The sequence below is a fragment of the Aptenodytes patagonicus genome, chromosome W (genome assembly GCF_965638725.1).
Source record: "Aptenodytes patagonicus chromosome W, bAptPat1.pri.cur, whole genome shotgun sequence".
Taxonomy (NCBI): domain Eukaryota; kingdom Metazoa; phylum Chordata; class Aves; order Sphenisciformes; family Spheniscidae; genus Aptenodytes; species Aptenodytes patagonicus.
In genome coordinates this window covers 5,144,766-5,160,196 of record NC_134981.1, presented here as the reverse complement: position 1 = coordinate 5,160,196, position 15,431 = coordinate 5,144,766, and the positions used below count along the sequence as shown (strand labels likewise).

Below are 15,431 nucleotides of genomic sequence, written 5' to 3'. Positions count from 1 at the left end.
CAAGCTTTGTTACCCTCATCAGGAGTGAGTCCTGGCTCCATGATACACACTGTCCATAGGATTGCAAAGTGCGGCCCATAGCACACACCAGCCTCTGCTCCCTACACACATTTATTCTTGGTTTGCTTCAAACCAGTCTTCTGGGAGCAGAGTAACTTATTTTCACTGCAGACAGTCAAGGGTTGTAGGGGGAAAAAAAAAAAAAAAGAAGAGAATCAAAGCAACCTAAACCTTTAGGAAAGGGTATTCAGACTGATTTTCCAGCCCCACCATGGATTTTAAGCCGTGCCACAATTCAGATTCTGAGTCCTGAGACTTCAAACCTGCTGAATAGCCGATGGCAACTAGTTTGGGGGAGATTCATTAGCAAAATGGTGGTAAAATCCCATGCCACTGTCTCAGCTTCCCCATTTCAAGGTTATTTCTTTTTTAGCTGCTCTCGGCAGTTAGCAGTGTTTTTATTGCTAGGGTCATGTAGTAAGTACAGAGGCATGGAATGATTGCCATGCTACATGGCAGCTTGGCCATGCATTAAAGCTGGTTGTTAATCAAGCTCCTAACAAGACGGTTAGCTCTGTTCTCTCCCATAGGCCAAACATCCATCGAATCAAGGCGGTGTCAAATGAAGTGTCTCAAGTGTCAAGCCTCCGATTTCGGCTGTCATATTTATGAGTTGTATTCAAAAAGACAGGACTCAAGAGTGTGGTTTGGTTAAAATTTACCTGGGATCTGTTTTTCTGTGAAGCTGGTGCTCAAGATGTAGGAAAAGAGTGAGCTTTAAATGGCTGCTCCTCCCTGAAATATCATTTCATTTTTCCCCAAAATCTATCTCCACAGATTTTAGGGAAAACCTCACCTGATAGGAATGTCTATGACTTCACCATGATTTCAGAGGAGTGGTCCCCCTCTGCAACTAGAACACAAAGAAAGACCCAAAGGGTCTTTCCCAAAATATCCCCCAAAGGGATATTTTGCCCTTGAGCACACATGGAAAAGGGGTCCTATGATCACCTGAGCCAGGACAGTCAAGACCCCAACTAAGGCCCTAATGCAGTCTCCCCATTTAACTGAAATTTCAGATGCATTTAAAATAGGTTTGATGGCTCAGGCTTAACTATGGCCTAATGTGACTGGATGGCCCCCAGACCCAAGCAAGCTCCTGCCCTGAAAACCTGCACTTCTTTGAACCAAACCACCTTTCAGGTCTGGGGCTGCTCATTAAAGGGAGCTTCAGTCTGTCTGTATCCATCAGCATAAACCCATCATGAGACTCTCCATGGAATTTTCTCCCCTGGGAGTACAATACTTTCTCTCCCTTTTATTCTCCTTTTCATTCATCTTCCTTTCCTTCATTCTGTGGATATCACTTGGGCTGGACAAAGAATTAATGCTTCAGTTTGGCTGGAAAAGCAGAAAACACAAAATAAAAGCAACAGCTATAAACAAAATAAAGCTGCTCACTTTTTCTCAGCAAAACAGAGAAATCCCCCAAAGAGGCTATTTCAGCCAGACTCTGTTTTCAGATGGTTCTACCAGAAGCCCAGAGAACAAAAAGCCAAACTCACAAAACAGCATCAACATCTGTTCCTGGTCCCCTTCCTCCCAGCAGCCCGCTCAGGAGTGGTCGGAGTGTTGTGATCTTCTTTCCCCAGGGATCTTCAGGCATTTACCTGGAGACATCTTATTTCAGATCTATTCTGTCTAAGTGACAGGAGAGAGAGGAGTGAAAAGCTTTCACCCTTTCAGGACAGGCTCCTCACCACCAACTATTCAGCATGCAGGGGGATGAGCGTTCAAGTAAGGCAAGGCTGAGGTTAAATGTACTGCAGTCCTTATTAAATGTCCCCAGAAAGAGACCTTCTGGGGTAACTAGAGCATGCACTTCCTCTGTCCTTGACAGAAACCAGCTGAAATTAGGTGAAACTGGTGAAAAGGCATTTCAGCAACAGAGAAATGTCACATTACTCAGTGGATGTTGTAGTCCCCTTTTAGGTTCAAGACTCTACAATCATATCACTAACTTCTTTATATCTTTTTGAAAATCTCCTCACTTTCTCCTTCTATCGCTCTCTTTTATTATGAACAAAAAATTTTCTTCAGAGACACATTTGGAGGTGGTGACATCTGATTGCAATAGAAAATAACAATTCATACCCAAAGAGACACAAAACCATTTGTAGGGAAATGAAGATAAAGATGAATCTATGTCACACACCAGCTCAGGGAAAATAAAGGGAAAAAACAAACTTACAACAGACCTAGAGCTCTTCTTCGGCTGTGTTCCTTCATTCTTAGGAATGCCTTCTTGACAACTGGATGCTTTCTCTGTCTTTGTTTATCTTTCTTACTGGATTTGTATATGCAGCAGCATCCACAATATGTGAGTAGTCACTATTCGTGTAGTTATTAACGTGTCCTGCCTGTTAAGCGCTGTACTGCTTCTCTCTGAGTTAATCCGAGATGAATACTGCTAACTTTCTGGGAAAAGAAAACCCACACTTCTTACAAAAAGAGGGGGCTGCTTTTTACAGTCTTCTTAAGACAGCACTTAAGACATGGACATTGCAGAAGCTGTAAGACAAATTCCAAATTTGACTACAGCATGTTTATCCCTCTCTAATTGTTATTGTGAAACTAATAATGGTCCATGACAAGTTAATAAAACATACTAATAGTATTTCAAGCCAGTTATTCACCAGATTTTGTGGATTAGCAGTCTGGTGGCCAAAAAAGACAGCCCTTCTCAGGAGCATCTTGAGATGTCAAAGCTTCCGCTACTTTGGTAATGAAGCCTTCAGGGTTCCTGGCTGCGTTTTGAGCTGTCTGGAAGGAGTCAGCTGGTCCCACAGGTTGTATAGCTATGTTAATAGCTGAGCCGAGACTGAGTCTATTTGTCTGCATTGCCTTTGACCACTGCACTTGTATATTGTTATTTTTGTCTAACAATCATGTGGCCAAGGGCAGTGTGGGCTCAGACGCACAGCATCGTATCTTAAATTCCCTTGGGATGGACTAATCCTGCCTAACTTTAGACATCAACAGTATAGATGACTACATCTGAGCTAGTTCTCCAGACTCCCAAAAGGTGTTGGAAAGAAATAGCACTTCTGGGACATGATTCATCTTTTCTGCAGTAGGAATCTAAAGCAGGTCAGTTGAATTCTGCCTTACAAGTGTCTACATGTACTAGCTATAAGAGGAGTTGGGAGCTACAGAGCTACCTATGCCTTCGGTACAGGGGTATGTTGTAAAAGTAGATGATCACCTTTGCCTCACCTGAGATGAGCTAACTCACCGAGGTGTACGCACTGAGACTGTGCCGTATGTGCAGAGACATTTTAAGTCTCAGCAAAAGGGCACTCATGCAGATATTTATGGAAGCACAGCTCACGTGCGGTGAGCTCACAGGCCATTACAACTTGAAGGTGAGTTTGGTTCTGCTGGCCAGTGCGGGGTGAAGACTAAAACACGCGACACTTTGTACTCCCAAGAGCTGTCAGAGAGCAGCAGCTGTCTTTCAAGACCAGTGTAGACTAGACCAGCAAAGTGAGCATTCACTAGAGATGAAGGTGTGAAACTGTGGCTAAACAACACCCTCCTGTTCCTCTTGATTTCATCTGAAAATCATACACATTTAACACTTCTAAAAATCACAGCTCACACTGCTACATTTCATTTTGAGTGTTCTAAATCAGGATGTCATTTCCTCATAGATTAATTCTTTCTGAACTTTTTTAAGAAGTTTAGATAAATTGGAAGATGAGATTTTATTGCCACCTATTTGAATGACCTTAAAAAAATAAGCTTGGGTGACCACGCTTAAGATAGTTCACACCTACAAGGACTAAACACTGACTCTTAAGTATTGTCTTGCTATATCTGTTTGCAGTGGAGCACTTTTAGGAAATAGGTGAAAAATAACCATCACAGTTTCATAGTTGGAGATGCTCAAATGGCTTTTCCAATGAGAGGTCTTCAATTATGAAAGTACCCACTCAGCAGGAAGTATTTCACTTCTGGGAGGTGTAAGAGCACGACAGCTCATGCCAACTCTTCCATACACCTTCATGGTGTGGAGCCAAGGTACCTCATCACTGCTGCTTCTTGAGAGGACAGTGAGAAGTCTACTCCCAAAAAGATACTCATAATCTGGGTCAAAACCCTGTAGTTTGAGTAGCCCTGCCTTATATTATTTGCAAATCAAGCCTGTTTAAGGTGTTTAGGTACTTATTGTAGATGAATTTTGCACAACTGAATCTGTGCTGCTCCAGCTCAGTGGGTTCTTACGTCTTTTTCAGTGTTCCCTGATACACCACACTGCATTATTACCAGCTGACATTTCACAAAAGCCATTCTTCACACTCTGGATTCAGCACTCCCTCTGTGATCAGCAAGTGTTCAGCGATGTTCATCGGTGGTTCGACAGATTGAACCTGATCCCTGATCTTTTGTTGTGCCTTATGCCGATTTAACCTTTCTCTTAGAAAGGCTAGGGAGGAGGCTATTCTTATACAACCTGGAGTGCTTTTTTATTCTCCTGATAGGATTCCAGCTAAATTGCATTTCCATACAAAGAAAGAGAGAAATGTGTATTTTCTTGACTGAAGGGTAAAATTGTTAGCAAAGCTTTGAAATTTCAAGTGGGGGGACACATTCCCCTTTTTGAGGAGAGACTGTAGCAGAAGACACCTAAATAGTGTTCGCAAGATCATCATACCCACTCCTACCTTTTGCGATCAAAAGGCAATCACTTCTGAGAGGTGCGTGAAAAGGCCAACAGGACTCTGAGCCCCAGCTGAGGAAATGTCCAAGGGTATATCATAACCAGCTTAAGGATTTGATCTGTGTGCTCATACCCAGGTTGATACTGGAGGACCTTTTGTCAACCAGTCAAGCATCCTCCCGAAATATTGCTAAATACAGAAATCTACTAAATGGACTGGCAGATTGTCAAGCATTTTGTGCACAACGGCACTAGTTAAAACTTCCAGGAAAGGACGCCAGTTACCTGCGAGCAAACTTTAATAGTGATTATCATATTTCCTTCTTTTACCTAATTTTTCTTCGGTTTAAGCACGCAAGCTCCTGTTTGTTTCTTTCACTGCTACAAAATAAGTTGTTAGAAACTCCGCTGACATATCATGTCACGTTGCATCAACATCACCATGTAATCATGGGATTACACTGTCTGAGAGAAAAACCTGGTGAGACCAGCAAGGAAATTTGGAAGTGCTTTTCCGTGCAGAACTCGGCCATACTGATTGCAGAGGGAAAGGTATCGTGTTCTTTAAGCAGGCAGATTTCAGCTGTTTTCAAGTCATGGCTTTTCAGTCAAGGGCTCCAAAAAGGTTAGGCAAACTTTACTTAGTGAATTCTTATCATCAGAGGAACTTTTGGAACAAAATGTTTTGTTATCAACAAATGTTAGTTTGATAGAAACAAAATTGTTCAGAGAAGCACATATGGTTTAAATTTTTTTCTTGAAAGGAGTTTCCAATCAATGTGACAGCTACAGAAGAGGAGGCTCCTCCCAATCACCTAAAAACATGGGCTTTGAAATGCTGTGAAGTCCCTCACTTTAACCTAAGAGTGAGGTAACCAGCTGTTTTGAGGGTAGATCTCTCCTATTTCCCATGAACTTTTCCAAGGATCTCAATTTGGAATGTAATGGTATTTTTTTTTAATATCAGTTTCTTAGTCTAGGAAAAAAATGCTTCCCACGCAACTCTAGTTATATCATCCCAATAGACATGATTCCCCTGTGCCAAAGAAAGACTTTTTAGTCATGGGAGGTTTACACAGTTCAGAGGAAGTGACAAAAATAGAAGCCGCAACCGAAATGCCCTCTGTGCTCTGTCTGTCTGTCTGTCTGCTGTGTAATCTAAAAAGCCAAGGGGGATGAGAGATCCCATTTCAGTAGCAGGTTCCAGTCCAGAGCATCTGGAAAAATCTGGGGCAAAACAATTAATTTCTCCTTTTTCAGTAAAACATTTAAAACAGAACTTGATCTTCAGCTGGCACAAATCAGTTCAGCCACGTTAACCTCACCAGCCCTACACTAATCTATACTGATTGAGGGCCATAAGAATATCCCTGATATTTCATTATGAATTATAATCCTCAGGCTTTAGGAAAAGAGTTTCGGTTAACCCCATATTACGCACGCATTCTCCATTTAGCAAACATTCAACAAAGTTCAGAAAAAAAACAAAGGTAGAGCAAACCTCATGTGTGAGCTACAGCTTCCCAGCTTGCTGGGAAATTCAGCATGGCTCTTCCAAGCTGTCATTCAGGCAAGGTTGCATGTGTGTTTTATTTGGTCCAATTCCCAGCTGACTTTTGCAAATTGTCCATCAACTCAGCCTCTCCAAGGGTGCTTGTTCCTCACTGACGAATTCTTCTTCTTACATTTGAATTTCACATGGCTCCCACGAGTAATTTCTAGGCCATGAGGTAGCTTGTTTCCAGCTAGGCTGGCTTTGTGCTGAGCTGTGGAGACGAGCAGAAGTTCCCTTTTCCTCGCACAGACATTTCCGTGATAACACACAAATGAAAATCATGTGATTGACTCTTTTCCCAATCTGCATACTTTTTCCCCCACCATACAGGATCACCATGAAGCTTATTATAGAGAGATGATCTCTGTGAGAAACAACATTTTCCAGCCGTAATATCTTTGAAACAGGCTGTTCTTCGCTGGGTTTGGCCCATTCTCTTCTAGACTTTAAGTAAACAGAAAAAGTATATTATACCCTGTCAATCCCCCACAGTTTATGCAGAACTGTCCAAGTCAGCACAATCTTGCACATCATATTTTTGGGAAGAGCCATCTGTCATAAACAAAACGTGGCCATGTGTGGCTCACTACCGTGCACTACAATGTGGAATCCCAGAGCAGGATTTCTAATGACTCTGGTGCTTCAACCACTAGGTTTTGGGGTGAGCAAGTGGTGCAGGATGAGGAGCAGCTGGTCTCCAGCCAGGAGCTCCAGGTAGCTGGACTCTCCTTTGCCTGTAGCTTACTACCATTATTCATATCTATGCATAAAATGTAATCTTGCTGACTTAGCATATGTTTTCTAAAATTCAGCTAGTTTTCATAAAAGTTTAACTCATGATTGAAAGTGCAGATTCAGAGTCAATCATGAGGATATTGCATGGCAAAGGAAGGCATTGGGTCAGATTACAGCTCGACATAGCTGAGAATCTGGACCTAATGTACACAAATTTGACTGTAGTTGGCTTTATCTGTGGCCGTTTCAACCAGCAAATATATATAATTGAGTTGGTACTACAAATGTCCAGAAATTCAAACTTTTGTGAGTGCTGTCAACATGTTGAAATCATGTTTGCAGGTTGAACTGGAGTAAAAAATTGAAACTTTCAAAGAGAAACTTTCAGAGAACAGAAATGTTGAAAATCCTCATGGAGAAATATCGATGTACTATTTTGGAAAAGTAGAAATGTCTCATTGTTATAATGTTGAAAAACACTGTAATGAAATATTCACTATAATACACTGTATTAAACTACGTGATGAAATCAGTAGTTGCTATAAGTCAAAACAAAACAATATGGCAAACTCAAAAATGCATTTTTTTGTTTTGTCAAAACAAGTCATTTCTACATTAGTGGCACAAATAAGAAAATCAAAGCAATTTGCTGAGACATTTTTCCAACAGAAAATGTCATTGAAATAGTCATGTTCCTGCAAAATATTCCAGCTTCAATAAGCCTTCATTTTAAACATAAAACTGTTCTATCAAAGATGTTTTGACTGGATTTACTCCACATATATCATAGGTTATGAAGTTTATGTTTCTATTTGATTTTGCTTTCATATGATGTTCTGAGACAGGTTATTGAAAGAAACTTGTATTAGCAAGCTGTTATAAAGTCAAGGGAGAGATTTTTGAGCAGTGTAAATATACGAGACCATACCAGCAGAGTAATTGGCTTTGTGTTTTGAATTATTGTCACATAAAATTTAGCATCAACACGTCTGACATAGATAAAATCGATAGTATTAAAAATATGATGTTTGGCATTCCGCAGGGCCCACTCTGTATTAAATATGAAGAATCAGCAGGGCGGTTAAGCACATTCTTATTTAGTGTATGAAAAATCTCACTGAAGGCCCTGAGATAACTCCAGTACTGAAAGGCAGTTCTGTGCTTAAGTGTCTTGCTGAATCATGGCCACACACTTTGGGAAGACACAATTGCTGCCCTTAAGGGGTTGACCCAAAGCTTATTGAAGTCAGTGAAAGTTTTCTATTTAGTTCAGAGGTCTTTGGATTAGACCCAAAGAAGACAAGTAATGTATGAAAAAGGCAGAGGGGAAAGTTGATATGTATTGCGCTTGTTTATTTTATCCTCAGGAATATCTACAACTGGGATCTACAGATACAATCTCCCCATATTTCTTCATCTCTAACAATATTTGTTGCTGATTTCTTGTAAGCTTTGCTGTAGGAGAACAGTGTTGACTATTGGGAATGTAACCATTCCGTTGAACATACCCATCAAGCACCAGCAGGTTAAATAAAGTTGATAGTAACTTAAATCAGCCTTGAGGACGAGCGCGTGGATTCAAGTAGCAAAGTCAGTAAACCAGGAGCCGAAACACTCGGTTCAAAGGTGTATGAACACAGGGCGGATATATCACAGGATAAAGGGCAAAGGGTTTAAGGCAGTCATTCCCGAGACAGAGTAACTCTCTTGCAACATGAAAAGTAAAATTTAGTTTAGAACTCAGTCTCTCACGCTGAGATCTATTAGGTAATAAAATCGTCTCTCAAGGGAAGTGACTGGAGCCTCGCTGTTTTGAGACATTAAATGCTTGACCAGACAGAGCCTCAGAAAGTATGTTGGAGGGAACAATTCTACACTTATAAAGAGAAGCCAGGATTTCCTAATAGATCTCTTCTACCTCTCATATCCATGATTTAGTGATAAACCTATGCCTGACCTTACCAAGAGCACAGGGGGAAGGCAGTGGTTTCGCTGTTATCTATCAGGACTAATCAGATTCCCAATCTTTTTCTTTTTTTTTTTTTTTTTTTAACTGCACAGTGTTGTGAGGAAAACGAGATTACAATTAAAACTCTTTTGGATAACTCCTAGTTAGCCATTTCTTTCACTTTGTTTCCTTGGCATAACTCTTTATATCCTCTAAGAGGATGCCTTGATCATTTCTATCTGATTGGAATCTTTGACCATGTAGTGTTTTAATGAGCAGACTTTTAGCATGTGAATATGTATGTTTAATATCGTGGGGGAGGTTTATGGGAAATTAGTAAGAGAGAAGCACATGTTCCATTTTGAAACTTAATAATTGATTAGAGAGATAAGTTTTCTTAAGTGCAGTAACTCTCAGAGCTCTGAGGGGTAACATAAAATTTACATATATCTGTCTCACTTTCCAGCCAAAAGTGGTCCTGTATTTAACCTACCAAGTTTTCCTTAGAGAATAAAAATGATCACATGTAATGTCTTTTCCTCAACCAGTTTTTGGTAAGAGTTACATCATGTGTTCCTTCTGGTCATTAGAGGACAACATCTAGAGGAGAAATTCAGGGTCCTGCAATTATGATTGATTGGATGGTGAGTCATTTATGGTTTTGAAGGCAGCCCATTTGAATATATTTACTGAAAGCAAATGACATTGTGAATTTTAATGCAATGTAGAGGAGCCCAGAGCTTTGGACGAATGCCTGTTATTGTTAAAAATTCAATGAGAGAAAGGAAATAAATGAGTAGCCAAGACCAATGTGACCTTTACTAGTATTCAAAAGGAAAAGGGTGCACAAAGTCTGACTATAAAAATGCTCCTGAAACTGGCATGTAGCAAATGCTTATGTCTGCCAACTAAGAAACCAGATAGAGCTCTACATCGCTGTGTTTTTGCACCAAGTTACCTATTTTGGTGTCAGATGTGGACATTAGAATAAATCCCGGGGGATTTCTTAAGGTATCCCCTGACGATTAGCTGCCAGCCTCTGCAGACAGTTATGCATCATCCCACCAGCACTGGTGGGACATGAACTAGCTTTAGAGCAGCGGCTATTTTGGTATGTTGGACCCGTTACATGACAGTCAGGAGCAAGGGCAGAATAGCAGGATGACTGCCTGAACCTGATTGCCTGGATATAGCCAGAAAACCCCAAACTCACTGCAAAATGCTAGATGCATCCACCTGCAGAACTACAACAATGAACTCAAATCACCTAAGCAGGTAAGTACCCTCACTGCGAAAATAGCCTCAGGGAAGGTTTTGTAGTTGCATCATGGTTTTTGATTGTCCTTATGTTTCAATGCATAAGTCAGCCACTAAATAAAGAAGATTTCTAGGGAGAAACACAATTCAAATCAGGTTCATCTCTCCATAAGATATAATTAGTGTCACTAACATACATGCAGGTGGACTAGGACGAGATCTCTTACGTATCTCTTTCGGCACTGGTAAGGCCGCACCTCGAATACTGTGTTCAGTTTTGGGCCCCTCACTACAAGAAGGACGTTGAGGTGCTGGAGCGTGTCCAGAGAAGGGCAACGAGTTTGGTCAGGGGTCTGGAGAACAAGTCTGATGAGGAGCGGCTGAGGGAACTGGGGTTGTTTAGCCTGGAGAAGAGGAGGCTGAGGGGAGACCTCATCGCTCTCTACAACTCCCTGAAAGGAGGTTGTAGCGAGGTGGTGTCGGTCTCTTCTCCCAAGTAACAAGCGATAGGACGAGAGGAAATGGCCTCAAGTTGCGGCAGGGGAGGTTTAGATTGGACGTGAGGAAAAATTTCTTCACCGAAAGGGTTATCAAGCATTGGAAGAGGCTGCCCAGGGAAGTGGTTGAGTCCCCATCCCCGGAGGTATTTAAAAGACGAGTAGATGAGGCACTTAGGGACATGGTTTAGCGGACATGGTGGTGTTGGGTCGACGGTTGGACTCGATGATCTTAGAGGTCTTTTCCAACCTCAATGATTCTATGATTCTATGATTCTATGATTCTATGATTCTATGATTCTATGATTCTATGTTGGGAGGTGTTAAACTCCTAGCTGCAACTTTCAGGAATGATTTCTTCTAACTTTCTTTTGGAGGCAGGATTGGAGAGTAAATGGATAGCTGGGCTTTTCTGATGCAGCCATCCTTACACTGCTGTCAGACCTGTAGAGAAAGTATCATTCGGAAGGGCACAGCTCCACTCCAGATGATCATGTCAGAAAACTTGGGCACACTGAGCAACACCAGAATGCTTAACATTTCTGTATTGCATTTTGTGGCTGAGGAATGATCAGTACTGGAGTAAGATAAATTACCTGCTTTGTCAACTTCTTGTAGGACCCTGGGTTTTTTAGTGTTTATGTGTCTCCTATTCTAAAGCATTCCCATGCTCAGCCAGACAGTGACAAGATGATGACTTCAACTTTGACAGTAGATAACCAGGTAATACCGAGGTATCTTAAAGATACTCTTTGATTTTGTTTTAAGGCTCAATAACCTTTAGACACTGTGCGATACTTTGGTATGAAGGACTACCAGCCTTTAAATCATTCTAGGGGTTCTCAGGTGCTTAGGGAATATTATTATACTCCACGGGGTAAAACCACGCTTGCTAAACCAGGAAGAGTTTCACAAAGATGAGTAGTTTATTTTCAGCAAGCTGCTACATGTGCTTTTCATACTCACTTCCAGTTGTTCAGCCGCTGTCGTCAACACACACAATTACACAATCACCATCCAAACGTTTTCCTTGCTGACTCTGGCCTTGACTGCAATATATAACACAACACCATGCAGAGGTCCCAACCAAGCTAGTACTGCCACCAAAAGCATTTGTGCTGTACCAGCTCAGTGATGATTAATCCCACTGAAAGGCCAGGCTAATTAGCAGGCTGCTCAGCCCAGGCCACCACATGACTCTGCTTCCAGGACCTCAGCTGCTGCCTTTGCATGATGGCAGGAGCTGTGCAGACAAGATGTACCCCGTGGTGGGAACTAGCTCGGGTTTCTTCAGCGCAGGTGAGCCCCAAACACTTACACCTTGGATGGTTTGCTCTGTTTCGCACCACTCTTCCCATTGGCTAAATATTAGTGCGGAACAGTCTGTCCATCAAGACGAACTTTGCTTTTGAATCTGTGAGCAGAAAGCACAATCTTATTTTACCAAATGGCCATCAGAAGGCAAATCCCCGAGGAGTAACACTGACCAGGGTGGGAGGGAACAACATGAAGCAGAACCAGGACCAAAGCACCCATTGACAGCTCCACAGCTAATGGGTATCCAGCCCAGGGGCAGGACATGCCACCTCTCCAGCTTCTGCTTCCTTTTCTTTGAAGGAATTTTACTGGGGGCTTGATACGACTATACGCTTGCATTTGAGTTATCCTCTTGGGGCTGGCGGACATGAAGCCAGCCTTATGGGAGACTTGACTCATTTTGGCATCTGGAGACCGGACATGAAACCCCTCAGTGTCTAAAACAACACTAAGGTGCCTGTAACTGAGCAACTGAATCCCACCACAGATGTCCATACGGCTACCAGCACAGTGGGCCAGTTTAATGTTTTTTTCAGGTCTGTGCTAAAAATGGCAGTAATTAGTTACAGGTAGAAAATCCCAAACAAAAAGAGTTTTGCTGTCAAAACAGAAATGCTGAGGCACTTGAGAGTTGGACTTCAGTGAATCAGCAGTCATTGATTCTTGGTGCACAGTGGGATTCATCTCCCCCATTTTAGCTATCGAAAATTTATAGTCTTGCTTAAGCTTTTTTCTAGGTTTCCTAAATGGAGAGAGACACAGAGGGAGAGAGAAGCACCTCCAGGAAATGATTCATATTCTCCTAAGATAGATGTCTGTAATATGTGGGATGAATCACAGTTGAAAGGGGATTATCTTTCTTCTTTGGCATAAAGGGGAACTAGATGACCTGCTGAAACCTGCTGAAGTACACAGTCCCACCATCAGGGACTTCAACTGTGCGTTTTAGCTAAAGCCTGGAAAAATATGGGACTGCAAAAACTGGCTAAAGGACCAATTGTGACTTAATGCTCCTTTCCGAGAAAATAACTCTCAAGCAGACATTGGTTTTGGTGGGAGCAGATATAGGCCAACAAGGGCTGCTTTTGAAAAATATCCTTCATAATGGCCTGACTTTAGGGAAGAAAACCCTCACTGAAGCCTGTGGGTCTGCTGAGAGTTCAGTGCTTTTAAAAAAAAAAAAAATCATTTATCTAGATGGCTAAATACACACTTAGAAGTGCAACTTTGGCCACCTTTATTCAGAGACGTCAGCCAGTGCTATGAGGTCGGCAGAGAAAATTGACATGAGCATCTCTGTTCACTCCAGGGGTAATGGGAGGGAGAGAAAGATGCCCACCTCCGGAGCAGCAATAGATGCCAAACTGGAAGGCATCCAGCTCAGTGGCATGCAAGAAATATAATACATGATTTCAGTGCAAGCATTTGGGTTTATTTGGGGAATCAATTAACAATAAGTGCATACATCCATTTACAAAATGGTAGTGTACCAGACACATACACACACAAGTTGTAATTGAAAACTGAAATAACACCAGGAGGAATAATCATTAAAGCAAAACAAAAAACATCTCCAAAAAGCCAAGAATAATATTTAATAAAATAAAATAATTCATCCATCTGCAGTTAGATCCTTAGGGGGAGGCCACAGACTAACAAGCAAACAAATCTAGATAGAAATGAAAATAATGTTGTGAAGGCAATGGAAGGAACAAGGGAGAGATTTCTTTGCAGATTAGCTGCTTATGAACCAAAAATATTTCAATTTGATCACTTGATTGTAGATATGTTTATCAGAGGATGGGGAATTCCATCATATGTTCCTACCATCCGAAAGAATAATTATTCTTCTCCTGTTCAGACATTTTACTATCACTATTTATTGACACAGCCACAGAATTCAGGAGCTCTCGTCAAAGTTACCAGCTGAGGTCTCAAGAGTCTACTTTCTCTCCTTAAACTATAGGAAGCCCAAAGGTAAATCAAACGCGGTTCTCTTCACCTTTGCTGTGAATGTGTACCATCTGAGGCACCTAAAAGCCCAGGTACCAAAGAGCCACTTAGCAGGACCTAATGGGCACCTAATATCCCCAGGAAAGCTGGATGCCCCACGAAGCTTGAGATGTCTCGGTCTCTAACTCAGTTCCCTTAATATTACCTTGTATGCTGGGATTTATAGTCTTTAATTATAGATTTTCAAATTAAAAAAAAATGGGAGGGAAAAGCAATTCTGTCTTCTGTAAATCTGGACATATGCTACATAGCCAAACAGGCCTCAGTGGAGGAAGTCTCAGGGGGGCCTGTAATTAAGGCAGTGTTTTTGTGGGAGGTGTTCATTGACTGTCAACCACTGCACTTCCATTAGCTGCCTGCAGGTAAGCTAGCCGGCAAAACAGCCAATCCGCTACAGCTTTCTGCTTTTGTTTGGATCTTTTTCCTTTTCCCAAGAATGCCATTCATAAAAATTAAACTTCTGTCCTTATTGAAATGCATATAAACTGCAGGAGATATGAATTTTTTCCATACCATATGAGTCAGAAATGGAAAAGATTTGCTAAGATATAGGAAGACTGGAGCTGGATCCAATTAGCAATGCTTTTAATCCAGTATCCTTCCTCCAAGAGTTCCTCAGAGGAAGACACAAGAATCCCCTTTGAGCAACTATGGACTGATTTTGCCATATAAGCTTGTCGGCAGTTAATGATTGTATACCCTAAAGTACAAGAGTTTGCATTACATTGTATTTCCATTACGCATCTATCCTCTGCGAGATAACTCAGAGTATTCCCAACTATATCTTCCTCCTGCTAAATTGCATGCCCAGTAATACTTTATAGCAGTGAGTTCCAGAGATCAATTAAGCATTGTAGGAGGAAAAAATATCTTTGTTTGCAATAATGAAAAATGTTTTTCATTCTGCTTCCTCCCTATTGCCCAGTGCCTGACTCACCGTGTCCTTATCAGGCCTTTGCCATGGTCTCTGGTCTAACTCTTCAACTGCATGGCTGCACTTAAACTCACCAGGGTGCCTCACCACCTTCCCTAAGCAACTTTGTCATCTTCAAACCGTGCCTCTTTCCTTTCCCACAGTCCACTGCTTTCTTATATGACACATTAAATTAATCCATCTTATGCCAAACCCTTCTTGAACCTTGCCCAGTTAGAAACCGACCACTTGCTCTTTGGTGGCTTATATGGTTCCCGGTCACAGCTGAGGGCTGAGTGAGGGATGCCGTGAGGCAGTCTCTCTATCTGCTCTCTATCATGTCACCCTGTGGGCAATGTGCAAAGGGCTCTAGTGGAGTGGAGAGGTGTATTTTTCCTTTACAAAAGCTAGGCACGCAGAGTTTCAAATTGTTTCACCTGTTTTAACTAACTTATTTGGCCACTAACCAGTTC

General features: G+C 41.6%; 1 protein-coding gene across 2 annotated transcripts in view; it reads left to right on the top strand.

Annotated features, from left to right (window-relative positions):
• The window catches only part of LOC143171874 (urea transporter 2-like), a 309,773-nt gene that overhangs the window by 204,732 nt on the left and 89,610 nt on the right, over positions 1-15,431 (top strand). The window contains exon 1 of one of the 2 annotated variants that reach the window (XM_076361007.1): positions 10,197-10,236. The exons of the other annotated variant lie outside the window; for it this stretch is intronic. The gene's annotated coding sequence lies outside the window, so the exon portion shown is untranslated. Of the gene's footprint in view, positions 1-10,196; positions 10,237-15,431 lie in introns of those variants that run through there. 2 annotated transcript variants of the gene reach the window in all.